Below are 27,839 nucleotides of genomic sequence, written 5' to 3'. Positions count from 1 at the left end.
CGGGCCTCCCACCGTCTCCCTGGCTCCCGCGGCTGCCGCGTCTCTCCTCTGCCCGTCGCCTCCCAGGACTGTCAAATGCTGGCACCAGGCCCGTGCCTCTCAGTTGGAGCAAAAGGCCGCCTAGGCTGCGCCGGTGTTCTCCATTAAAACGTGCCAGTCCTGTCGTCTGCTCATGAGTGAGGTGTGCCGCTTCCCACAGTGGACGGGAAATTCGCAGCGGCGAATGCCTCACAGTAGCCATGGGAGACCTGGGCTCTGCGCCCGGCTTCTGGATTCCTCCCGCAACTCCTTTTCCTGATTTTTGTATGAGGCGGGGGAGGGGAACCAGCCGCCATCTGATCTGGCCCTGTTCCCTGCAAAAGGCGACTGGGGAGACCACTTAAGTTGATAAGTGGAAAGCCTTTTCCAGCCCAGAGAAACAGACAGAGTACCTGAAAACTGGATTGTTTTTTAAATGTAGGGTTTGCTCAGTGACCAGTCATCATAAGAGATGACTGTAGCACTTAATAAATGGTAGGTGTTAATGCAAATGCAAGGTTTACTGTGATGCCTTGCTTGTTAATGAGCAGCCTCGCCATGGGGTTAGTTAGGCTGAAATGATTATTTAGGACAATGGACTTCCTGTTGGCACCCATCCCCATGCACAACTCCGGTCCTCATATGCGCCTTAAAATAAAATTGCCCAAGGAAGCCAGTGGAGGATGTAGGGCTGGCTCAGAAACAGCACAGCAAAGGGGTCATTCCCAGCAGTCCCGTGGTTGGCATTTCTCATGCAAACTGATGGTGGAGAAACCAGAAAGAAAAAAAAAAAAAAAGCTTTTCCTAGATTCACTTTACAGTTTTTAAAGCAAAAGCGACAGTCCCTGAAGTCCCCCAATAGTCAGTGCATTCTTTGAAATGGTAGAACATCAGGTAGGAACATCGCCTGTAAGCCCAGCACTTTGAGAGGCCGAGGCGGGCGGATCGCTTGAGGTCAGGAGTCCAATACAGTCCTGGCCAGCATGGTGAAACCCCGTATCTACTAAAAATGCAAAAAATTAGGCGGGTGTGGTGGTGCATGCCTGTAATCCCAGCTACTTGGGAGGCTGAAGCACGAGAATCGCTTGAACCCAGGAGGCAGAGGTTGCAGTGAGCTGAGATCGTGCCACTGCGCTCCAGCCTGAGTGGCAGAGCGAGACTCTGTCTCAAAATAAATAAACAACATGAGGTGGGAACCTGGACTCTGACCCCTGGGGAAGCAAGAGCCACAGCTGTCTCGGGAGGGCAGGAACACTGTAAAATGTGTACAATGCCCCTTCCCCCCCAGACCTACACGCCCATACCCACCCTTGCCACAAAACTACTGCTTATGCAGAAAGCAAAGACTAAGGTCTGTAACCAACAATTTGTTCCTTTATATATAGCTGCATCTCACTATGTCACTATCACATTTTTCTTAGTTGGTCTCAGTTTCTTCATGGACGGGGGAGAATGCCTAATAATGTATGTCAGAAGATTGCCCCTTTCTTCATGGAATTTTGAAGCGGTTACTTTACAATATTACCTGATTTTTGTTCTTGAAGCACCTTTTGAGGATATACTGCTATCTAATCTTGCTGGGTTTCGTTTTTTAAAATTTGGTATTTTTATTCATTCTAGATATACTCAGGCATACAGATTTGTATTATTCAAGGTAGAGAGATTATTTGTTTCTTTTTTAAAACCAGAAACCAAAATTTAACTCCTTGAATACAGTGTAAGTACTAGATAAATATCTTATCAACAGTGGATGGCAAGCATATTTTAATTGAAAGTCAGAAGAGCTAAATGAGTATCAGGAAAGAAAAGGAGATTGCAGGGTAATACTACTGAAAGATTGAAAGAAGCTGGTTAAAAACCTCTAAGAATAAGCCAAAGACAGTTAATAAATGATCAAAAGTAAAAACACAAATGAAATTTTCATTTTAGGAAATGTTAAGAAATAGAGGCGAGAAAAGCTGCTGAAAGAAAAAATTACTGCAGAGAAAACAATGGATGCTTAAAAAGAGATCAGTTCAGTGAGGTTGCTGGAGCGTTCCAATTTCCCCTAATTGCCAAGGAGTTTTTGTTAGCCTGAAGGGTGGCTGGTGGGCAATCAGGTTCCCTGCCGGAACTTGGTAGACAGAATGACAGGTGCCATGCAGGTAAGGGAAAGCCGGCTGTGTGGAAGACGCGGTGCTCATTGTGGAATGAGCCCTGGGTGCCCAGAAGGAGTGAGGAAGTATAGGGAGCTATGGAGGAACTGTTCATCTCCACGGCCCTGAGGTTTGTGGGCCACCAAAGGCCCAGTCTCCAAGGATCAGATAGGGCAAGGAGCCCAAGTTAGTGGGCAACAAGGGGAAAGAAGGGTGATGCTTGGGCTGGATGTGTCATGTGGATGATCTCCTTTGATAGTCACAGGCTACCTGCCAAGTTTCTAATTTGCAAAACAACAGCAGTGACGGCTTGTGTCCTCTCCATCCAGGAGTGTTCTGTTCTTGTATCCTCTCCGTCCAGGAGTGTCCTGGCAGCGGGTGTGGTGGGTGATGGGAACCTTTTTTAACTAATGGAGGAAAAGTATGCACAAATGACAAGTGAAAGCGACAGAGATGTGTGGAAGAGAAGAAGGCAGAGAAATGTCGAGAGACTCACACTCAGGAAATGTGGAGAGACCCACACTCAGGAAATGTGGAGAGACCCTCACTCAGGCACTGCACACGGGCTCCTTTCCCAGGAGGATTTGTTTCTCTTGCTTCTTAGATTTCTAAAACCATTTCTCTTGGAGTTGCTGGGCTGGCTGTCTGTGGTGTGACACGTGTGCTCTGAGGCCACGGAAGGCCCTAGAGATAGAGGAAGCACTTTAAATATCCCTCTGGGCCAGATAGATTGTTTTTCCACCGACACCCTCTGTGCACGAGGCGGGGCAACAGCCACGCTGGATCATATGAGCTGGCACTAACTGTGCCTTTATGCCTTTCTCATCAGTGCCTGGACCTCCTCCCTGCCCCTGCCTAATGGACAGCTGTAAGGCCTTGTCTTCTGTGCCCTCCCTTTGGGCTCCAACAAAGAAAGAGAGGCAGGGCAATGAAATAGGAAGAAGGAAAACATTTTTAACTCTTTTGAACATTCTTTTTTCTTTTTTTTGAGATGGAGTTTCACTCTTGTCATCCAGGCTGAAGAGCAATGGCATGATCTTGGCTCACTCCAACCTCTGCCTCCTAGGCTCACGCGATTCTTCTGCCTCAGTCTCCCAAGTAGCTGGGATTCCAGGCATGTGCCACCACGCCTGGCTAATTTTGTATTTTTAGTAGAGACTGGGTTTCTCCATGTTGGTCAGGCTGGTCTCGAACTCCTGACCTCAGGTGATCTGCCCGCCTCAGCCTCCCAGAGTGCTGGGATTACAGGCGTGAGTCACCGCACCCAGCCTAAACATTCTTATTCAAGCACCTCCACAACTACAGCAGAAAAACTGTTCACATGTTCCCCCAAATTCCAGCACCCAAACTCAACCTTGTTTCTTCTGGTGTCCCACCACACAAAGAGGTAAAATTGAGAGATTTCTAGCAAAGCAGTGCCCATGTATGAAAGCTAAAGAGGAGAAATGAGCTTAGGTGGCAGGAAGAAAACAGCAAGAGACTGTTGAGATTGGGGTGGGAGGCAGGGCAGGGCATGAAGGCTGCTGAGGGCTGAAAGCAGGCTCTTCTCCACGATGGTCCAGTAGGACTCTGTGGCTCAGGTCCAGACACTGATGAACAGGAAGAGCAGATGGGGTGGTCATGCCCCATGCTGGGACTCTGTCTTCCCAGAGGGTCAGGCTCTCGGAGGCCAGAGGCCAGAGGTCGGGCAGCAGGACAGGCATCCTGGCTTTGCAGGCTGAGCCAAGTCATCAACACACCTTGGAAAGGGCCATGTGTTACCCTTCCACACCCACACGTCCACGTGGGCCCTGGGGTCTCTGGCAGGGTCGTCCTCATCAGTGGTCTCTGTCTTCCCACAGCTCCCTGTCCATAGGAAGGTCCAGCTACACCCAACAACTGGGTGAGGAGGCTCCTGGATGTCTCTCCAACCCTATCTGGGGAGCCATCTGCCCTGCCCTGTGGCGCTGGGGTACCCGCCCTGCACAGACCCTGCATGGAAATTTCCAGCAGGGCCTTTCCGCTGCCCCTAGCCTGTGGCCGACTAAACCAGCATGAGTCAGTCCTTATTTGGTTTTAGTTTTCCTTCAGCAATCTTGGGAAAATTCTGTTTTCTCTGTGCCCCAGTTAACTCTGCATATCACTCAGAAGCTGCCCCAGTCTGAAGGTGCTTGTTTGTTCCCCCGTCAGCTGTGAGGCCACATGGCAGGGTGCTAGGGGGCTGCAGCCTGGTTAAGGAGACCCGATGACTTCAGTCTACAACGTGCATGTGTTTGACGGGGTGTGCGGGGGAAGAAGGTGTTACCAGGACGTACAGACACCGTCAGGCTTGCTCATGCCCAAGGGCAGTGGTGGGCCTGGAGTGTGAGTGTGGAGGTGGCCGAGGAGGGTGTCTTGGTGGATGTGAGTAGAGAATTCCAACATGTTGACCTCAAGGGAAATAAAGGTGAACTGGCAGTGTTGCTGGCCACTGAATTCTCTCTGGACCAGGGTGAGGTGCAGATCCAGGGCGAGGCCTTCGTCGGTCTCACACGCTCCCTCCCACTGTGGCTGAATTTATCTGATGGAGACAGAGTCACTGGCCTCTTTTGCTGATCTGGACCTCTGGGTGCCCGGGTCCCCGTCACCCACCGCTGTCTCTGGAAGGCTGTACCCGTCAACCTTTCAGCAGGAGTTTGGCATTTCACTGCCATTCCCCTCCACTTGGTTGATTCTGTAGAATTGTGCCTTTTGGGACTGTCTTGGGCAGACCTTTCTGTGTGTGCTCCATCAACAACGCAGCAAGTGTACCTGCAGCCCCTGCTCTGCCATGTCCCCGCCTTTTCGGGTTTGCTGTGCTCACTGATGGATGGTCCAGCATCCTCTGAACAAGTTTCTCTTTAGACTCTCTCCTTGTGCTAGAGTTTGTTGCAGTCAATAGTGTCTGAAAGAAGCTGATGGCTGGCTGGACCCAAGCACGTTTTTATTCAACAGAAATTTTGTCGTGGATTTGCCATCCTAGGGTTCTGCTGATCTCACTGTGGATCTTCCTGGTGTTTTTAGTTTTACTGTCCATTACTGCTCCCTGCCACCTTCCTTTTCATTACTGGATGCTATGGAAGGACTTTTTCAATACAGATATGCTGCTGGATGCGATAGATGTGTTCATCAAAGACTGTATGTGAAACATCCAGCAATAGATGCGTTCATCAAAGACTATGTAAACCATACATTTGTGAGGCGTTCGTTGACTGCATGTGTGATAAGCACCCGCAATAAATACATGCATCAGGTGGTTTAGGCACTGGCGACAGAGAAACAAATAAGATATGTCACACACTCCAGAGAAGTCAGAACCCAGAGGCGGTGCGTGTGTGAAAACAGCCCACCTACCCTGGGTTAGTGCACAGACAGGGAGAGCGTTAGTTCTTCCCGAGAGCAGTGCAGAAAGGGTGTGACAACAGAGGGTGTCTTGAGCTGGCCCTGGTGAGCTGAGGCGGGGTTTTCAAGCCAGGCAAATGAGAAAGGGCTTTCCGGGGCGGGGGGGACCCAGCAGGGGCCCAGGGTCATGAAAGAGGAGTGGAGAGAGCAGAAAGGTTGATCAGAGCCCGGGTGTGAAGGTGGGACTGACCATGAAGAATGGGGAATCCAGGGCCTTTGTCTGGCAGAAGCAGTAGGCAGCAGGCCCGCCTCGGCCCTCTGGCTGTGACTGCTGTGTGGGGAAGGCCGGAGGCGTGGGGCAGGAGGGGAAGGACAGGGAGGCTGGCTAACATCCGAGGGTGCCCCTGCCCTAGTGTCAGTAGGGGCGGCTGTCTGATCAGAAATGGAGGGGCAGGGAGAGGCTGGTGTCTGGGATCCCAGGGTTTCCAGACTGAGCATGGATGGACGAGGGGTAATGTAACCTGGTTTTGTGAATGAAGCTAGGCAAGTAGAGAGAGGGTGTGTGACTTGCCAAGTCAGGAGGTGACATCCAGGGGGCGTGTACGTGCAGAGCTGAGCAGAGGTCTGGCTGGACCCAGGCGAAGCCACACGGGTGAGATTGCCCGGAGTGATCCAAGGTGTGATGACAAAGCAGGGAGGCCTGCGCCTCAAAGAACACACAGCAAGTTTAGGACAAAACAAATATCCTTCTGTAAGAGGCACACCCTTTTTTACACAGACTTTCATGCACTGATTTCCTTAAAGGAGACCCCTCCCCCACCCTGCCTTCTCCCCGGCCCCCTGCCCCTCCTGCCAGCGTCTGCAAAACCACAGCCAACCCGCCACCACCTTGCCTTCCTGGATGACTCATTCTTTCTGCATTGGAGCAGTTGCGGTTCTGCCTCTTGTTGACGATTCCTTCGTCCCCCTGATGCTTACAGATTGGCTGGGATGCTGTTAGCACCGTCTCTCGCTGCAGGCCCACGTCGGGGAATCGCAGGGTATCATCCTTCCGTGCATGGGTCTCTATTGAGAGGGAGTTTCTGTTCTGCGCTTTGCTCAGTTGCCCCCGGTCACTTTTTTCCCACCCCCAAATGACAGTGGCCTCGAGGCAGGAGGGCTGGCCCTGGCCCTGCTTCACAGTAACTAACTGTGACAGCTTACCCACGACACCTGCACGGGAAGGGGGCCAGGGCTCACCCCGCCCCTGCCCGGCCTCCCTTGGGTTCTTCCACCCCGCGTTCTCCTCGGACCTCTGTGGTTAGCTGTGAAATCCCCCTGCGGTCTGGTTTTCTCTCCTTTTCCGCACAGTTCTTGCTGTGTTTCGTTGCTTTTCCGCACCGTACTTTCGAAGCTCTAGGGCTACGAAAACGCAGGCAGTTGCGGGCGGGGCGGGGGGAGTGAAAAATCCCCGCCCTCGTAGAAGTTCTGGTGGAGGAATCAGACCAAAGATAAGAAGTCAGAAAATCAAAAGTAGTTTAAACAAGTACATGAATAAATACGCATTTAAGATATAGTAAGTGCATGACAGAAAAATAAAACAAGGCTGGGAGGTAGGGAATTCCGGGAAAGGGGTGGCTCGCACTTTAAATAGGCTGCTTGTGGGAGGACCTGCTGTGTTGATTCGAGGTTAAGGTGACCTCCCAAATGAGCTCATCTGATGCACGTGGAGCCAGCAGGTGAGCGTGTTGGTGGAGTCACAGATTATTTATTTATATTTTTAGGTGGAGTCTTGCTCTGTTACCCAGGTTGGAATGCAGTGGCACCATCTCAGCCTCCCTAGTGGCTGGGATTACAGGTGCCCACCACCACACCAGCTAATTTTTTGTATCTGTAGTGGAGACAGGGTTTCGCCATGTTGGCGAAGCTGGTCTAGAACTCCTGACCTCAGGTGATCCACCCACCTTGGCCTCCCAAAGTGCTGGGATTACAGGCGTGAGCCACCACGCCAGGCCAATTATTTATTTGTTTACTTTTAGAGGCAGGGTCTCTCTGTTGCCCAGGTGGAGTGCAGTGATGTGATGGTATTTCGTTGCAATCTTCAGCTCCCCAGCTCAAGTGAAACTTCCACTTCAGTCTCCTAAGTAGCTGGGACGACTGTTGCCCACCACCATGCCCAGCTAAATTCTTTTAAAATTGTTTTGTAGAGATGGGGTCTCACTATGTTGCCCAGGCTGGTCTGGAACTCCTGGCCTCAAGTGATCCTCCCACTTCAGCCTCCCAAAGTGCTGTAATTACAGGCATGAGCCACTGCACTCAGCCTATAGATTAATTTATGCCCAACTGCCTTCCTGACAGAATAAGTTTTTGGCTCTCCCCTCCCCTCACCCCTGGCATATAAGAAAGCTACATTAACCAAAAGGAGCTAGTGTAACTCAAGGTAGAGGAAGAGACAGAGATTCTTTTTGCAAAATGACACACGAGCGGTATCCCCTTCTCACTCCAAAGTGGGCCTCTTCACAGCCTGGCTGTTTTGTGGGTGCTCCACCCATCCAGGGACTAGGGCTTCTGGGCCCAGTGACCTCCGACCCGCCAGGCACCAAACAGCAACAAAAGGGAGGGAGAGCTCTGACCCCCCGGGCAGTTTGACCCTTCCTGGAGCCCTACAGCGTGTGGTGGCCCCAAGAGACTGGATCAGAGACCCTCAGGTCCGAAGGCCTGGGGGCTGACGAAGTAGAGAGGCCGCCCTCAACTCCACCCTGCGGGGATTCAGGCAGGCTCGAAGTCTCAGCTTGGCAAGGACTGTCTTATGTATTCGCCTTGATGTGTGGTCTGGCAGCTTCACAATGAGTCTATTGAATGATGTGTGTATCCTTCCTTCTGTTTTACACACCTGCTTTGAGAACCATTTACTTGTAGCACAGTCTGTGTATACAGTCTAAGGTAGATGCGGCAGTGGTTCCCACACCTGGCTGCATACATTTTGGGCAGTTCTTAAGATACCCCCTTTGGGCGTCACCCCCTGGACATTCTGACGTAGTGGGTCTGGGCTAGGGTCCGGGAATGAGTCTTTGAGTTTTGCAGCCACCAGATCTGAGAGACATTGAACCAGGTGATTTCTGTGGGTCCTTCTTCCTGGTATCTGATTCCCCCCAACCTGCCTAAGCATCCCCAGGCTCCTGTGTCCTGTGCCCCCTCTCCCTCTCCTCGTGGGGCTGTGAGGGTTTGACCATCGTAAGCACGATGTGCCTGCAACACCAGGTCTCCCCCCAGGCTGAACGCGTGGATCTGTCCTCCCCTGCTTGGGATGAGAGACAGCTTTCTCTGTGGGAAAACCAGCTACAACCCTGAAGAGCTGCCTCTGCCGGAGCACAAGACCCCCACCTAGAGACTACCCCCGACTGCTCCCCTCCCACTGCTCCCCTCCCACTGCTCCCCCCCCACTGCTCCCCCCCCACTGCTCCCCCCCACTGCTCCCCCCCCACTGCTCCCCTCCCACTGCTCCCCCCCACTGCTCCCCCCCCACTGCTCCCCCCAACTGCTCCCCCCCCACTGCTCCCCTCCCACTGCTCCCCTCCCACTGCTCCCCCCCCACTGCTCCCCCCCCACTGCTCCCCCCCACTTCTCCCCTCCCACTGCTCCCCCCCCACTGCTCCCCTCCCACTGCTCCCCCCCACTGCTCCCCCCCACTGCTCCCCTCCCACAGGCAGCAATGGCAGCTCTGAGGTTCTGGGCATCCCCAAAGGACACAGACCTACCTTCACCCGTGAACCATCCAGGAGACATTTGACAGCGACTGTGTGCCATATCCTCGGGGTAGGAATGCAAAGATAAGTCAGAGGTTATCCCTGCTCCTGAGGCATTTACAATCCAGTGAGGGAGACAGACGATTATGACACAACACGGGGCAGGGCACGGTGGCTCATGCCTGTAATCCCAGCACTTTGGGAGGCCAAGGCAGGCAGATCACCTGAGATAGTGAGTTCAAGACCAGCCTGGCCAACATGGGTGAAACCCCGTCTCTACTGAAAATACAAAAATTGACTGGGTATGGTGGCGCAGGCCTGTAATCCCAGCTACTCAGGAGGCTGAGGCAGGAGAATCGTTTGAACCCAGGAGGCAGAGGTTGCAGTGAGCCAAGATCGTGCCACTGCACTCCAGCCTGGGCAACAGAGTAAGACCCTTTCTCAAATAAAAATGTTAAAAGCACACAACGTGGAATTAAGAACAGCTCCCACCTCAACACAGTAGGACACCAAGCCCGGCCCAGAAGGACAGGGATGGCCTCTGGAAGGAGGTCTCATGGTTTGGCCAGATGGAACCATCAGGGCACAGCCAGTGCAAAGCGAAAGCCTTCCAGGCTGGGGACTCTGTTTGAGCAAGTGAGGATGATTCTGGCTCACATTTATGAAGTGCTTCCTGCAGACCAGGCTCTAAGTGTCTTATGTTGTATGAACTACTTATTCCTGAAGACTACTGTGGTAGGTAGAATCATGGTCCCCAAAGATGGTCACCCTCTAATCCTTGGAACTTGTGAATCTGTGAATCTTACACAGCAAAAAAGATTTTGCAAACGTGATTAAGGGAAAGATCCTGAGATGGGGAGGTGATCCTGGAACACCTGGAGGGCCCAATGTCATCACAAAGGTTCTCGTAAGAGGAAGATAGGAGCGTCTGAGAGAAAGATGGGGGATGCTGCTGGGCTGGCTTTAAAAATGCAGGAGGACCCATTACTGGGTATATACCCAAAGGATTATAAATGATTCTACTATAAAGACACATGCACGCGTATGTTTATTGCAGGACTATTTATGATAGCAAAGACTTGGAACCAACTCAAAGACCCATCAATGATAGACTGGATAAAAAAAAAAAATGTGGCACATATACACCATGGAATACTCTGCAGCCATAAAAAAGAATGAGTTCTTGTCCTTTGCATGGATGAAGCTGGAAACCATCATTCTCAGCAAACTAACACAGGAACAGAAAACCAAACACTGCATATTCTCACTCATAAGTGGGAGCTGAACAATGAGAACACATGGACCCAGGGAGGGAAACATCACACACCGAGGCCTGTCAGGGGGTGGGGGGCAAGGGGAGGGAGAGCATTAGGACCAATACCTAATGCGTGCAGGTCTTAAAACCTAGATGACGGGTTGATAAGTGTGGCAAACCACCACGGCACATGTATACCTGTGTAACAAACCTGCACGTTCTGCACATGTATCCCAGAACTTAAAGTAAAATTTAAAATAAAATGCAGGAGGAGCTACAAGCTAAGGATTGCAGATGGCCATAGACACTGGAAAAGGCAGAAATACAAATGCTCCCCAGAGCTTCCACCCACAACTCTCTTGGCACCTCGATTTTAGTCCATTGAGACCCATTTCAGACTTTTGAACTCCAGAACTATAACATAATAAAACTGCATTGTGTTAAGCCATAAGTTTAATGTGTTGTAGCAGCAATAGGAAACCAATACAGCCATTCCTCTATTTTGAAGGGAGGAAAGCGGGAGGTGAAGGGAATTGCCCAAAGTTCGGGAGCTAGAAAGGAGCAGATTCGGGCTCCAGGGCCTGCACCTGCCTACTCACCTCTGTTCTGTTCCTCCTGCCTGGGAGGGATTTAAAAACAGCAGTCCAGCAGCTGGGGCTTATGGGGAGACAGGAGCATTGGAAGATGAAGCTGGCCAGATGAGCAGGCAGGAGCTAGGCTCCGGGAAGCTCTTCTTGGCCAAGTGGAGGGAAGTGGCTTTGCAGGCCATTGGCCTGGGCTCCTTTTCGGTGGTCTCTTCAAGTCTGTGCCAGACTGGGAGTGCCACAAGAGCAGAGGTCAGCTCCTCGGGCCCTGTGCGCCCACACGTGGCGTCAGCTGCAGACTGAGCTGTGTGCCCATACAGACTGTGCCGCCTCTCTCCATTATCAGATGGTTTAAAAGTGCCACCCTGGCCAGGCAGTGAAGGGCAGACATCTGGTGTAAGTGCCCACAGCATCCTTATGCAGTGAAAATTCTCCTGGGTTCAAACATCTGTTTCCACCTCACCATTGTTTTCCTCATTCTGATTTTTTTTTTTTTTTTTTTTTTTTGAGACAAGGTCTTGCTATGTCGCCCAGGCTGGAGTGCAGTGGCGCAATCTCGGCTCACTGCAACCTCCACCGCACAGGTTCAAGAGGTTCTCATGCTTCAGCCTTTCCTAGTAGCTGGTATTACAGGCGCGTGCCAACGCGCCCAGTTAATTTTTGCATTTTTTGTAGAGAGGGGGTTTCGCCACGTTGCCCAGGCTGGTCTTGAACTCCTGGCCTCAAGTGATCCCCCCACCTTGGCCTACCAAAGTGCTGGGATTACAGGTGTGAGCCACTGTGCCCAGCCTCATTCTAATTCTTTAATGTAAAGAATCCCCCATCTTCCAGCGTTTGACTGAAATAAGTGGTCAGAGGAATTTTTAGGTGGTGTTTTAAGTATTGTTTTTTTAAATAAAGGACACGTAAGCATAACCTGAAACTACTCCCGATATGTCTGCTCAATTTATATTCCAAGTATTTTGCAGGCTGTGCTTGGATTTTCAAAGGAGTAATCACTAGCATTTGATTAGCATTTTGCAGTTGGCTAAAAGCATTCATGTACCCTGTCCACTTGATCTTTACAGAAATGCCAGGAGGCGGGATCTTTATCCCCATTCTTGAATGAGGAGACTGTGGTTCAAAGGAGAGTCACCATCAGGACTAGGTGCCTAGCAGAGCAAGGATGGCACCCAGGGCTTCCACTCGAACTCCACACCATTCCTAGGGCATCCTCTTGCCTCTTAAGCACGGCTGGGCTAGCAGGGAAACACCCAAAATGCACTTACAAGGAAATAGGGTCCCAGAATCCAGTTCCGATGTGTCCCTCCCAGGTACAGAAGCACAACGCTGGGGCATCTGCATACCATCACCTGTCAGTATTGGGGACCCCACCCTCCTTTGAGGGTTCATCGGATCTCTGGTCTTAACATGAGATTGTTGTATGGAGTAATTTGGTTGAGGCTGAACAACATCTCAGGGCACAGGCAAGTGCCCTGCTGGAGGACCCGTGGAGATATGCAGGTCTCTGACGGGAGGCCTCAGTGTGGGCGCCATGCCCCTGCGTGGCCATGGCTTCCTGCAGGCACTGCTCCCCATGTCACAGAGAGGAGGGAATGTAGGCCTGCTGCTCAGCGCCAGCTGCCCTCCTCTACACGGGGCTCCCCTAGACCTTGCCCCAGGCCTCACCGCAGGACTCTGGTGCCTTTGGGGTTCCTTTTTTCTGAGTCCCCAAAGAGCCTTCCTCAAACAAATCAAAAGCTTTGGCATCTAAAACTTGTTCCTGAGGAAGGCTTTCAGAACCCACTTTGGAAGTAAAAAGCAAAATTCCTCTTTGCACTTCTATTTAATCATCCTCATTCCCCATGAGGCAGTGTGGATAACTCTGGCTGGTCAGAGGAGGGGCAGGCACGAGGAAGCACGGTGAAAACAGCCCAGCCCCGTCTCTCAGGATATTCTCCCTCTGCAGAGAGAGAGCCAGTTCCTCCCCACACTAGTCTGGGCTCACCTGTCCAGCGAGAGGAAGGTTCCTGGCCACTACCTGGGTGTCCGCTGGCAGTGCAGCAATACCAGGTTCTCAAACACTAACTGGTTGGTTACAGAGGTTAAGTTGCCTTCCATCTTCTGCCCTTCAGCTTCCTCAAGGTGGAAGCTGGGGCTTCAGAGCCACTGCAAGGGGTCTCTGAATACAGGTGCACAAACCTGTGTAGAGTAACTGCAGACTGCCACGTGTTTGTGTCCTGCTAATTAATTTGCAAGTGTGCATAGACGCCTTTGGGATTAATAAAAATGAATTTAAGTGTGTTACTGAATTAATCACAGCTTCGTCATTATGTATCTTCTGAGGCAACAGATACTGAAAATACAGCCGTGTATTAGTCAGTTTTGTGTTGCTATAAAGAAATACGTGAGGCTCAGTGATTGATAAAGAAAAGAGGTTTATTTAGCTCACAGTTCTGCAGGTTGAAGAAGTGTGGCACCAGCATCTGCTTCTGGGGAGACCTCAGGAAGGTTTCACTCACGGCAGAAGGTGAAGGGGGAGCAGACATCTCACATGGTGAGAGGGAGCAAGAGATTTGGGAAGAGGTATCGGGCTCTTTTTAAACAACCAGCTCTCCTGTGAACTAATAAAGGGAAAACTCATTTGTTACCATGGGAGGGCACCAAATCATTCATGGGGGATCCACCCCATGAAAAATGCCCCCCACCAGGCCTCACCTCCATACACTGGGAATCACATTTTCCCTCCGAGACGAAGTTTTGCTCTTGTTGCCCAGGCTGGTGTGCAGTGGCATGATCTCTGCTCACCGCAGCCTCCACCTCCCAGGCTTAAGCGATTCTCCTGCCTCAGCCCCCCAAGTAGCTGAGAGTACAGGTGCATACCACCATGCCTGGCTGATTTTGTATTTTTAGTAGAGACAGGGTTTCTTCATGTTGGTCAGGCTGGTCTTGAACTCCTGACCTCAGGTGATCCCCCTCCCTCAGCCTCCCAAAGGAATCACATTTTAATATGAGATTTGGAGGGGACAAATATCCAAACCATACGAGGCTGTAGGAGACTGCATTTGTCTGACTGACTTTAGAAGGGACCTGACTTCTAAATGTTTAAATTTTGTGCTTTAAAACCGTTGGAACCATGGTTTGCAAAATCCTTCCATTTCTGGTACTCCATGATTCATTAACAATGCCATGTTCTGCTACATTTTCTAAATTTATTCACCGTCTATACCTTGCTTTGTATTGCCTTCGTCTATCAGCTGCTAACTTCAGCAAAGGAAGTATTTATTTGTTGTTGTTGTTGTTGTTGTTGATGTTGTTTGTTTTTTGAGACAGTTTCACTCTTGTTGCCCAGGCTGGAGTGCAATGGCACCACCTCGGCTCACTGCAACCTCTGCCTCCTGGGTTCGAGCTATTCTCCTGCCTCAGCCTCCCGAGTAGCTGGGACTACGGCATGTGCCACCACGCCTGGATAATTTTGTATTTTTTAGTAGAAATGGGGTTTCTCCATGTTGGTCAGGCTTATCTCAAACTCCCAACCTCAGGTGATCCACCCGCCTCGGCCTCCTAAAGTGCTGAGATTACAGGCGTGAGCCACCGCACCCAGCCAGCAAAGAAAGGCAGCCTTACTATGCAGTCCTAATTAGGAACAAGGAGCCAGGCTGGTGGGAGCAAGGGAAAGCAGAAAGAAAATACAGATAAGCTATCAGTCTGCATTTCTTCGTGGTCCAGGACACATAGCCCATCTGCGCAAATAACTCACGATCTTCCTGTACCCAGATATCACCAGACCCTCGGCTGATAGCAAAATGCAAATTAGTTCACTGCCGCTTTGACATCATCAGTACTGCACTTAGCCCTCTCCAGCACACAGAACAAGTTCCGTCCTATAAATCCCCAGCAAGCCTTTGTCTCCTCCAGTCAGCTCCTCTCTTGCTGACTTGCCTGTTGCTTTCTTGCAACATATTTCCATGCTTTTGCTAATAAATCTGCATTTCTTTACCTGTGACTGTCTTGGTAAATTCTTTTTACTGCCCATGCCACTGGCCCCAGACAGTAACCACCTGTGACACAAGGGCATTGACTGGGAAGCTTTAGAGTGGGTGAGTCTTCCTGGTGCAGGGGTGGAGGGTAATTTTGAGACTGGTTGATCCCTCACCCTCCCTGGAGGAGTGGGGACTAGTTAGTGACCAGTGGGACTAACTATGCCACCCTGAATCCTCCCATCTCCCACCACGAACCTTTCCTAGGACCAGAGCTTTATTTTTCTGCTTCTTACATTTAGATACTGGTCTTTTTATCCTTCCCTATTTGCTTATAAAGACTGTCCATGAGCTGGGCCAGGTGTACATTTTTCTTGCTTTTTATGGCCTTATCCTGGTTGGAGTTTTCCCATCCAGGTGCTTCTTCACCCACCACCGGGTGACTTCTGGTTGAGAGGAGAAACAGGCTAAACGCAGTGGCTTATACCTATAATCCCAGCACTCTGGGAGGCCGAGGTGAGAGGATTGCAAGATGCCAAGGGTTTGAGGCCAGCCTGGGCAACAAAGTGAACTTCTGTCTCTACAAAAAATTTTAAAAATTAGCTGGGCACAGTGGCATGCACCTGTAGTCCCAGCTGCTTGAGAGGCTGAGATCGCTGAGCCCAGGAGTTCAAGGGTGCAGTGAGCTATGATTGCACCACTGCACTCCAGCCTGGGCAACAGAGCAAGACCCTATCTCAAAAATTAAAAAAATTTTAAGTTTTAAAGTAAAATAAAAAGAGAAATAACCAGAGCCAGCCTCCCTGGCAGACTGTCTTGCTCAGAGGGTTGCCAGCACTGTCCCGCCATATGGTACATGAGAAGTTCTATCATTTCAGGTGAAGGGGTGCTGGCACGGAGGGCAGATCTTGTCATCTGTGGCTTTTTTTGGCTGCTGGGAAGAAGTGGAACTTATTCCTGCTTGTCTCCATCCCCGGCCTGCCATTCATACTGCCAGCTCTGCTGCTCAGGGACAAGTCTCCATGAACAACCATATCGCAGGGACCAGCAGCAGGCTGTCACTCATTAAAACAACAACAGCAACTGCGTCAGACTCTGTGTCATTTTTCCTGGAAAGTATCCAGATTATTTCCAGGCTTTTTAAATGAGCCCTTTTTTTTTTTTTTTTTTTTTTTTTTTTTTTTTTTTTTTTTTTTTTTTCCCACTGCTGCCAAAATACTCTCTTCCATGCATGGCGTACTTGAGCCACAGACATCAGCCTGTCTGCAAAGTCTGAATAACCACCGTAGAGAGATCCTTTGAATGGTCAGCAGTGTCTGTGGGTGACAGCCTTCAAGATCAGTTCTTCCTTCCTCTTTTAAAAACAATTGTCTTTGAATAGTTAGTCGGTCTCATCCATGCTTCTAATCTGGAATGAAAACTACATAACTACGTTTTTTCTTTTTCTTTTTTCTTTTGTTTTTTTCAGAATCGAGCCATTAAGTTGTTACTTAATCTCAACAAAGGCCGATGACAATCTCTAATATTCTATGAATGTACCAAGTTGTCATCTTGGTTTTATTCGCAGCTGAGGCATTTTACTTAATTCTAATCGTTTTAGAGCAGGAAGATGACAGACAGTTACAAAAGGGAACACTAAAACGCAGAGAGAAAAAACCTTGTTCAAAGTCATAAAAATAATTCTTTTAAATAGAAATATGATTAAAAGCAAGTCTCGCGGCTCCTCATCCACTCTTCCAGTCTGAAAAATACTTTTTCCAGTCGGTTAAACCACATCTCCAGAACCACTTCTCTGTTTGTACTTGTAAGGCAGAATTTTCTAATTCAATTCTGGGAGCTCATTTTGCAGCCTGGGTATTCAGTCTTTGCACACAGATGAAAAACATGTTGGCTGGGTGCAGTGGCTGGGTGCAGTGGCTAGTTGCAGTGGCTGGGTGCAGTGGCTGGGTGCAGTGGCTCATGCCTGTAATCCTAGCACTTTGGGAGGCCAGGGTGGGAAGATCACTTGAGCCCAGGAGTTGGAGACCAGCCTAAGCAATCTAGCGAGACCCTGTCTCTACAAAAAATAAAATAACTAGCTGGGCATGGTGGTGTGCGCCTGTAATCCCAGCTCCTCGGGAAGGAGCCAGGAGGATGACTTGAGCCCAGGAGGATTTTAAGGTTGCAATGAGCCATGATGGTGCCACTGCACCCCAGCCTGGTTGACAGAGCAAGACCCTGTCAAAGAGAGAAAGGAAGGAAGGAAGGAAGGAAGGAAGGAAGGAAGGAAGGAAGGAAGGAAGGAAGGAAGGAAGGAAGGAAGGGAGGGAGGGAGGGAGGGAGGGAGGGAGGGAGGGAGGGAGGGGAGGGAGGGAGGGAGGGAGGGAGGGAGGGAGGGAGGCAGGCATGTCAACTAAGCCTCTCTCTGTATGAGGTGCTGTTCAGCTGGGAAGCAGCAAGCCTCGGCACACCGCCCTCTGCTGGTGACCTCCAGGCCCTCCCAGGCTTCACTTAAACTCTGCTGTTTGAGGTGTGCACATAAGGAAGTATTCTTGCCATCTTTTGGCTAACTGAGAACTCATCCACGTATTGCCACTCATAGGAATTAGAAAAAAGTGGCCAGGAGTGGTGGCTCACACCTGTAATCCCAGCACTTTGGGAGGCCGAGGCGGGTGGATCACCCGAGTTCGAGACCAGCCTGGCCAACATGGTGAAACCCCATCTCTACTAAAAATACAAAAATTGGCCAGGTGTGGTGGCGTACACCTGCAATCCCAGCTACTTGGGAGGCTGAGGCAGGAGAATCGCTGAACCCAGGAGGAGATTGCAGCGAGCCAAGATAGCACCACTGCACTGCAGCCTGGGTGACACAGTGAGACTCCATCTGAAAAAAAAAAAAGAAAAGAAAAAGAAAAAAGAAAGAAAAGAAAAAAGTAAGCTATACTGGGCATGCAAACAGTGTTAATACAGAAGTCACTTTGGGGTCCAGGCACCGGGCCTCCTCTCAAGGCTTCGATGCCCATCAGCCCTCAGGGCTGCATGCTCCAGGGCGGCGCTTCCCAGAGGTTCTCAGCTGGTGGAACAGTGTGTAACCGGTGTGGAAAGATCAACCTAGACACATTACAATTTTAGAGAATTTATCCAAGCAGAGGGTGATTCATTAATTGGAGAGCATCGAACTGTAAGAGGTTCAGGGCTCCACTAAGGGGGTGTGAGGCGTAAACATTTATAAGGTTTTCTTGGAAGCGAGACAAAGGAAAAATATTTGATCAGTTAAAGTGGAGAGTCTCGGCTGGGCACAGTGGCTCACACCTGTAATCCCAGCACTTCGGGAGGCCGAGGAGGGTGGATCACCTGAGGTTGGGAGTTTGAGATCAGCCTGACCAACATGGAGAAACCCCATTTCTACTGAAAAATAGAAAATTAGCCAGGCGTGGTGGCACATTCCTGTAATCCCAGCTACGCTGGAGGCTGAGGCAGGAGAATAGCTTGAACTCAGGAGGCAGAGGTTGCAGTGAGCCAAGATGGTGCCATTGCACTCCAGCCTGGGCAACAAGAGCGAAACTCCATCTCAAAAAACAAAAAACAAAACAAAAAAAAATAAATACTTCCTTTGCTGAGGTCAGGAGCTGGAGACCTGACCAACATGGTGAAACCCCATCTCTACTAAACATACAAAAATTAGCTGGGTGTGGTGGTGTGTTCCTGTAATTCCAGCTACTTAGGCGGCTGAGGCAGGAGAATCGCTTGAACCTGGGAGGCGGAACTTGCAGTGAGCTGAGATCACACCACTGCATTCCAGCCAGGGTGACAGAGCAAGACTCTGTCTCAAAAAAAAAAAAAAAAAAAAAAGGAGAGTCTCTCATTAGAAGTTAGCCGGTGGTTTGTGATTGGTTAGACTTACGTTTCATTTTACCGTTGACACTGAGTTGGGTTTAGTCTGCTTAGGTCAGAATCCTAGGCAAAACAGCCCTCTCAGCCTCTGGCCACCCAATTAATTTTTTTCTAACACCAGCTACAGTAGTATTTCAGAGTTCCTCTCCCACAGCCCGTGTCCCTCGAGCCTACAGGCCCTTGTCTCGGTCATTCTGAGCTGCGTCCACACTCCCATGGTGACTTTCTGGTCATTCCTGGGGCAGCCTGAGCCATTGGACAGGCCTCGTGTATGACAGGCGAGCCTGCTCCAGGGGCCTCCTTGAATTGCTGTCTCAGGCTGTGCTGGCTGGCGCTTTGCAAACTGTGGGCTCTCATCAGAATTCCCAGGACAAACAAAACACCCGGCTTTGGCTGCTCGGCCTTGATGACAGCATCTGATAAGCGATGAGAGCGTGGCATCATCAGGCTGTTGGTCTTGATTATTCAAGTAGTTGAATCACAGACTGCTGCTTTCAGCAGCAAACATTAAGTACTTACGGCATTTGAAGATGTGTATCTGGCAGTTTTAAGGTGCTGACAATTTGGGGATCTTTCTGAAACAGCCCCACAAGAGAATTCTTGAATATCTTGAGTAAAGATGACCAGCCTCTTTCGTGAGTGTGTGTTTAGTGTGTGTGAAGTTATGGGGAATGGAGGCTACTCTCATTCTATTTTAACAGACAGGGAAGGGTAAAAGTGAAGATGTGTGGCATCTCTACTCACCAACTCTAATCCTATTGTAGTATCTACCCTGGAACAATTCTCGTGCAAGAGACATGCTCATAACATCATTGTACAAGACAAAATATTGGAAATAACTCATTTCAGCCAACATGAGAAAGGATAAGTAGAGGTGAATAATGTGATGAGGACAATAAAAACCCAGAAGTGTCATAGAAATGAAGGGAAGTGCTCAAGTCTACGGGCCAAGGTGGCTAACCAGCTCAAGAAAGCTTTGAGCTGGGCACGGTGGCTCATGCCTGTAATCCCAGCACTTTGGGAGGCCTAGGCGGGCAGATGACCTGAGGTCAGGAGTTCGAGATCAGCCTGGCCGATATGGTGAAACCCTGTCTCTACTAAAAATATGAAAATCAGCCGGGTATGTGGGCATGCTAGTCCTAGCTACTCAGGACACCGAGGCAGAAGAATCGCTGGAACCTGGGAGGTGGAGTTTGCAGTGAGCCGAGATTGTGCCATTGCACTCCAGCCTGGGCAACAGAGCAAGACTCCATCTAAGAAAGAAAGAAAAGAAAGAAAGAAAGAAAAAAAGAAAGAAAGAAAGAAAGAAAGAAAGAAAGAAAGAAAGAAAGAAAGAAAGAAAGAAAGAAAGAAAGAAGGCTTTGAGAGGCTGGTAGCCTCAGAATGAACCCTTGAAGATAGGCAGAGATGGCTTTTCACAAGAAGATGTGGGTGCTGAGTCAAGGAGGCGTAGAGTAAATAAAATAGGGGAAGCAAAAGCATACAAGTGGAAGAGGCCTAGGTCCCTGAGAGTAAAGGCAACTGCATTGAAATTCTTTAATTTTTCACACCATACAGGAGAAGTTGGGACCAATTTTTTTGTTTCTTGTAATTGCATTTGACATTTCAGAAAAATTATCCCAACTTGGTGTGGTGGCTCACACCTGTAATCCCAGCACTTTGGGAGGTCAAGGTGGGAGGATGGCTTGAAGCCAGGTGTTTAAGACCAGCCTGGGCAACAAAGCAAGTCCCTGTCTTAAAAAAAAAAAAAAAAAATTTAATTGGAGGGGCATGGTGGCACGCTTCTAGGGTCTCATCTACCCAGGAGACTGAAGCGGGAGGATCTCTTGAACCCAAGAGTTTGAGACTGTAGTGAGCTGTGATTGCACCATTGCACTCCATCCTAGGCAACAGAGTGAGACCCCATCTCTAAAAACAAACAAAAAAGCAAAAAAAAAAAAAAAAAAAAAATCAAGCAAGTGTTTGACTTTATCGCTTCCAAGGAGAACAAGTGCCAGTTTTGTCGGAGAGGAAATGCGTGTCCGTCTCCTGGGTCGTGCTCAGAACCGAAGGAAGCTAAAGACTCTACAAATACAAAAGTGAAGGGAATGGCAAACCGAGAGAGGAGCCACGCAGAGAAAGGAGGCTGGACTTGCTGCAGGGACGCTGCGGTTAAAAAGGGCCACAGCTAGCACCCATGGATCAAAGTGAATAGGGCTGATGCGAGTCTCAATCCACACATTCGGATATGTGGGAAAAGTGACTTTTCTACATTTTTAAAAACTCAAATGGAAGCATGCATTCTGCCTGGTTGGCTTGCTTGGGGTTGCCTCAGCGTTTCCCCAGAACTTTCACAGGACCAGGTATCTGTCTGCTGAGTGACCCCTAGGCCACCATCATCTGGGTGTGGACTCTTCAGGCTGGTTGCTGTTGGTGGTCTCGGGTCCTGCCTGGGGGCACAAAACTCTCCACGAGACTGCCCATGACCTCCTCCACTTCAGGGCACCCAATGGCCATTTTGTTCTAGGGTCTTGTAACCCCCCTCCCCCATCTCCTAACAAGGCTTTGTGGCCCCCAACCACCCCAGCTTGCAGAGAGGGTCACTCTCGGGTCCTGGGGGCAACGCTCTTCTTCCTCCTGCTTCTGGCCAAGACATTGTCCTCCTATTCTCTGAATTCTTTCTCATCTCTGGGGTTTAGGCTTTTGGAAACAAAAACCGGAAAGACCCTTGGGCCATGTCTGTTTTTGTTGTTGTTGTTGAGACAGAGTTTCGCTCTTGTCGCCCAGGCTGGAGTGCAGTGGCGCGATCTCAGCTCACTGCAACCTCCACCTCCAGGGTTCAAGCCATTCTCCTACCTCAGCCTCCCGAGTAGCTGGGACTACAGGCACCCGCCACCACACCCGGCTAATTTTGTATTTGTAGTAGAGTCGGGGTTTCTCCATGTTCATCAGGCTGGTCTCGAACTCCCGACCTCAGGTGATCTGCCCACCTCAGCCTCCCAAAGTGCTGGGATTCCAGGCGTGAGCCACCGCGCCCGACCCCATGTCTGTTTTTTTAACCCATCACACCCATCCCTTCCTTGAATGGGGAAATATTGGTTGATATCACAAAATACTATCCAGTCTCATGGTTGAAACTAAGGAACTTGGTTTTCCTTTCAAAGAGTTCAGTATACTCTAGTCTTCCTCTCTGATGAAGTTAACATCCCCAGAAGACTTGCAGTTTCCAACAGTGTCCTGGGGAGAGGCTGTTGTAAACGGTCTTAGCACAAGTCTAAAGCGCAGATTCACTGCGGCAGCTGGCATCCGTGGTGGTCAGAGCTGCCACTTCCTTATGGCCCCTGAGCCGTACTAGACAGTTTTCCAAACCCTTCACTCATATGATCTCATTTCATCTCAAACTATGTCAGCCGGGCTCAGTGGCTCACGCCTGTAATCCCAACACTTTGGGAGGCCAAGGCGAATGGATCACAGGGTCAGAAGTTCGAGACCAGCCTGACCTATATGGTGAAACCCTGTCTCTACTAAAAATACAAAAATTAGCCAGGCATGGTGGTGGACGCCTGTAGTCCTGCTACTCGGGAGGCTGAGGCAGGAGAATTGCTTGAACCCAGGAGGCGGAAGTTGTAGTGAGCCGAGATCGCGCCACTGCACTCCAGCCTGGGAGACAGAGCGAGACTCTGTCTCAAAAAAAACAAAACAAAAAAAAAACCCCAAAACGAAAAAACTATATCATGGGATAAGCGCATTTTACCTATTCCACGGTGTGAAAACTCCAGGCTAGGAGAGAGAAGGCAGCTTTCAGAAAGTCATGCTGCAAAGTGACAGAGCCTCCCTCAGGTCTGTGCGTAGTGATGGTGCATTTCTCCTCCTCTTGTCATGAGAAAGTCTCCCAGTCCCAAAGACAGTCTCTAATTTGGGTTCTAAGTTCTTTCTTTTTGAGATAGAGTCTCACTCTGTTACCCAGGCTGGAGCGCAATGGTGCAACCTCCACCTCCTGGGTTCAAGCTATTCTCCTGCCTCAGCCTCCCCAGTAGCTAGGATTACAAGCGTGCGCCACCATACCCAGCTAATTTTTGTATTTTGTATTTTTAGTAGAGACAGGGTTTTACCATGTTGGCCAGGCTGGTCGCTAACTCCTGACCTCAAGTGATCCAACTGCCTTGGCCTCTCAAAGTGCTGGGATTACAGGCATGAGCCACTGCACCTGGCCTGCTGTTCTTTATGAAGCTGCTGTCTTGGCAGCAATGGTCAAGGAAAAGGTCCTATCAGAGAGTGACGAGTTTGCTCAGTAGACGGTGGGGCTGGACATTAGTGCTGCTGAGGTCTGACCACATTGGCAGGGCCAGAATTAGGTGAGAATGTAAAGAGGCACTCGGCCGTTTCGCATCACACTTGCAAGGCCCTGAGATAGATCACCTCTTTAAATTCTGTGTTCTGGGTCCCTCACTAGCCTCCCTCTAGTCCAGGCCCTGCCTATGAGCTTTGAAAAGCTTGGGAAAGTCAAGAAAATGAGCAGACAAGCCACAGATAGGGAGAAAACATTTGCAAGACATATCTGATAAATGCTGTTACTCAGAATACAAAAGAACTCTTAAAACTCAACAGAAAACAAAACAAAACAAAATCCTATTAAAGATGAGCAAAAGTTTTGAAAAGACACCTCACCAAAGATACAAAGATGGCGTTTGAAGAGAAACTCAACATCACATGTCATTAGGGAAATGCAAATAAAAAGGAGGAGAAACCACTACACACCATTTAGAATGGCCAAAATCCACAACCCTGAGAATACACAAAGCGGGCCAGGACCTGGAGAAAGAGACACTCTTGTTCATTGCTGTGGGGAATGCAAAATGCAACAGCCACTTTGGAAGACAGTTTGGCAGTTTCTTACAAAACGACACCTCCTCTTCCCATATGCTCCAGCAACTGCACTCCTTGGAATTTTCCTGAGTTGAAAACTTATGTTCACACGAAAACCTGCACACAGATGTTTATAGCAGCTTTATTCATAATTGCCCAAACTCGGAAGCAACCAAGATGTGTTTCAGTAGGTGAATGGATAAATAAGCAGTGAAACGTCCAGACAATGGAATAGTATTCAGTACTAAAAAAGAAATGAGCTATCCAGTCATGACACACATAGAGGAGACTTACGTATGTATTGCTGAGTGAAAGAAATCAGCCTGAAAAGGTTACGTACTATATGACATCCCGGAAAAGGCAGAAGTATGGAGACGGAATAAAGGTCAGTGGTTGCTGTGGCGGAGGCAACCCCCGCTCTGAATTTGGAGTCGGGGAGGGATGAGTAGGTGGAGCAGGAAACTCCTCTGTGTAACACCATAATAGTGAGCACATGTCATTAGACATCTGTCAAAGCCCGTAGAATGTACAGGGCCAAGAGTGAGCCCTGTCGTAAACTATGGACTTTAGGGGATAATGATGTGTCAGCGTTGGGTCATTGATGGTCACAAACGGACCACTCTGGTGCAGGATGTTCATGGGGGGAGGCTGTGCCTGTTTGGGGACAGGAGTTATATGGGAACTCTGTACTTTCTGCTCACCTTTGCTATGAACCTAAAACTGCTCTAAAAAATAAAGTTTTTTTGGTGGTGGTTGTTGTTTTTTAATGCCGGGAAGTTTGCAAAAGAAGGCTGGGAAAATGGGGAAGAAAAGTACTGTTCCAGGGCAAACGGGGAAAGCAAGAGAAAGGGGTATCATTCTTGTGGCTTTGTCACAGGGTCAGCCTGCAAAAGACATCAATCTTCGTTCCCTCCCCTAAGGGGTCAGAGCCCCTTTGCCATGCTGGGGCTCCGACCTGCTTCTTGCAAACCCCTTCCTCCTCAGCTTGGCAGCTGCCCGCATCCACCAGCACCTCAGTGGGGGTCCTCAGCAGGCTTTGGTTCCTCCTTGGACCTACAGGTCAGCTGTTCCCCACATTCCAGAGAGTCAGCTGTGTGTTGCAGATTTTCCCACAAGCTGCAATTTACCAGCAACCATCTTCTCCCAGCATTCAGGAGCCTGTTTGCAAATAGCACTCCTGGTCAAGCAAATAACCAGTTGGCCGAGGAGCTGGGAGAGGAAATGGTAGTGGAGCCAAAGACAACAAGGAAACCTTCTTTGATCTGTCTTGGTGCTAAAAAAATCTCATAGAAGCAAATGAAATGAGAAGTAAAATTACACACTATGTAAAGCAAAACCTTGATACTTTGGAACAAAGTCATCCTGTTTCTTAAAAAAGTTAATTCTTCAGGAATGTGAAAATGAATGGTTTGCCTGAGGAATGTTTATAGAAAGTTCATTCTTCTTGAATAATGCTAGAAGCTGGAATGTGACAGCTTTTGTCTTTTCTTCAGTTAAAAAATGAAATGGAAAACTGAAAAGTATAATTTTCCTCTGTCACTTTCTACTTTGTAAAAATAGCCTTTCTATTGAAACAACATCATGTCAAAATGGAACCGGCAGCCGGGCGCGGGGGCTCACGTCTACAGTCTCAACACTTTGGGAGGTTGAGGCGGATGGGTCACTTGAGGTCAAGTGTTTGAGACTAGCCTAGCCAACATGGTGAAACCCTGTCTCTACTAAAAAAAAATATATATATATATACAAAAATTAGCCAGGCATGGTGGTGTATACCTGTAATCCTAGCTACTTGGGAGGCTGAGGCAGGAGAATCGCTTGAATCCAGGAGGCAGAGGTTGCAGTGAGCCAAGATCATGCCACTGCACTCCAGCCTGGGTGACAGAGCGAGACTCCGTCTCAAAAAAAAAAAAAAAAAAAAATGAATTGGCCACACAGACTGAACTACTAGATGATCTTCAAAGGGACTGCTAGAGCCACGCTTTTCAGGCACGTTCTTTTCACCTGTACTCTGGCCAGGCAAAGGCTTGGAGGGCCCTCTGTCTTCGGCTCACAGATTTTAAACATTGTGGAGTTTTTGTGTTATTGTGATTATTATTTTTAGATGTCCATTCTGTCTCTTTAGTAGAGAATCAGATAGATAATAGAAATAATCATTGTTCCATCAGCTTTTTGCAAGCTGGGAATACAGAGATGTGCATGGAAGAGGAGGTCTTTCTCCTACCCCAGCTGCTAGTTGCTGGGCAGACAGACAGACAGCACCATGAGGGGGGCTGCTGTGGCGGAGGCATCCTCCGCTCTGAATTTAAAAGGAGAAAGTGGTCAGGAAAGAAGCCCTGGAGGTCAGGACAGCTGATGCAAGGTATGGGAGTGGAATGGGTGCTCACCAGACAAGAAACGAAGAGCGTTCTCAGCAGAGGGAGTAGCACACAGAGAGCCTAGGATGGAGCAAGCCCACAACAGTCCGTCTCTCCTGCAGACTGCAGCAAAAACACTGGAAAAAACATAAAAAGCAACTCCCTGAGGACTCAAGAATCACACAAGAGCATGTGGATTGCGGAGGACAGGCAGAAGCCACGAAGTGACCTGTGTGGATGGGAATGTCCCTTACATTTGTTTACTCCTTATTCTTTCGACTTTGCCCTGAGTGGGCCCAGGAGCGGGGCTGCAGTGGTGGCCAGGCCGGTAGCGAATGTTCTGATGGAAACCCCACATGGCTGGCCAGAGGAACTGGGGAAAGGGAACCCTGTGATCCTTTTTTTTTCTTTTTCTCCTTTCTCTCACAGCTTTGCCCCAAGAACGGGCCCCAATTCAGAGTTGTGCAGTGGTGGCTGCATACAGGCTGAATCTCCAAGATAAACGCTGTCTTTCTGGTCAGGGAAACAGGAAAAGGTGCCCTTTTGAACTGGAGGGTGTGGCAGAAACCCTGGAGAGGAGAGAGTGGGAGAAGTGGATCATCTCATTCTTTTTTTTTTTTTCTTGAGACGGAGCCTCGCTCTGTTGCCCAGGATGGAGTGCAGTGGCGCAATCTCGGCTCACTGCAACCTCCGCCTCCCGGGTTCAAGTGATTCTCCTGCCTCAACCTCCCGAGTAGCTGGGATTACAGGCACCCGCCACCACGCCCAGCTAATTGTTTTTTCTTTTTTTTTTTTTTTTTTTTTTTGAGATGGAGTTTCACTCTGTTACCAGTCTGGAGTACAATGGTGCGATCTTGGCTCACTGCCACCTCTGCCTCCTAGGTTCAAGCGATTCTTCTGCCTCAGCCTCCTGAGTAGCTGGGATTACAGGCACCAGCCACCACGCCTGGCTAATTTTTGTATTTTTAGTAGAGATAGGGTTTCACCATGTTGGCCAGGCTGGTCTCGAACTGCTGACCTCAAGTGATCCACCAGCCACCGCTTCCCAAAGTGCTGGGTGAGCCACCTGACCTCAGGTGAGCCACAGCGCCTGGCCGAATTTTTGCATTTTTAGTAGAGACGGGGTTTTACCATGTTGGCCCAGCTGGTCTCAAACTCCCGGCCTCAAGTGATCTGCCCACCTCAGCCTCCCAAAATGCTGGGATTACAGGCGCGAGCCACCGTGCCCAGCCTCATCTAACTCTTTCTATGAACCACAGAAGTTCCGGCCTCACCCCTTAACTGCACATGCTTAGGACAGCATGAAAATAACATAGCAAAAGCTTTGAGAACAGAATTAGGATTCATACCACTGCTCACGTCTCTTGGAGTTGCAAAGACTAAAAATTAAGCTGAGATCAGAATCTAACCTCACCTAATCTAACAACACACTTCTAAATAGCCCGTGGGTCAAAAAGGAAATCAAAAGAGAAATTACAAAATATTTTGAATTTATGTAAAAATGGATGGGACTCAGTGATTAAAGGGAAATTCGTACCATTAAATGCTGATTTTATTTCATTTTATTTTTTATAGAATATAGCTTTATTTATAGAATCTTACACATCATTTACAGGCCACATAAGTTCATTTTATTTTCTAATTTCTTTTCATAACAGCTGAGTTATTTTTTTAAAACAATGTGCTGGAGGCCAAGTGCAGTGGCTCATGTCTGTAATCCCAGCACTCTGGGAGGCCAAGGTGGGAGGATCG

General features: G+C 49.2%; 1 protein-coding gene across 1 annotated transcript in view; it reads left to right on the top strand.

Moving 5' to 3' along the window:
* The window catches only part of GNG4 (G protein subunit gamma 4), a 94,622-nt gene that overhangs the window by 985 nt on the left and 65,798 nt on the right, over positions 1 to 27,839 (top strand). The window lies entirely within an intron of this gene.

Source organism: Macaca thibetana, chromosome 1 (genome assembly GCF_024542745.1).
Source record: "Macaca thibetana thibetana isolate TM-01 chromosome 1, ASM2454274v1, whole genome shotgun sequence".
In the NCBI taxonomy this organism is placed as follows: domain Eukaryota; kingdom Metazoa; phylum Chordata; class Mammalia; order Primates; family Cercopithecidae; genus Macaca; species Macaca thibetana.
The sequence above is the reverse complement of the archived record's forward strand: the minus strand, read 5'-3'. Positions and strand labels throughout refer to the sequence as shown.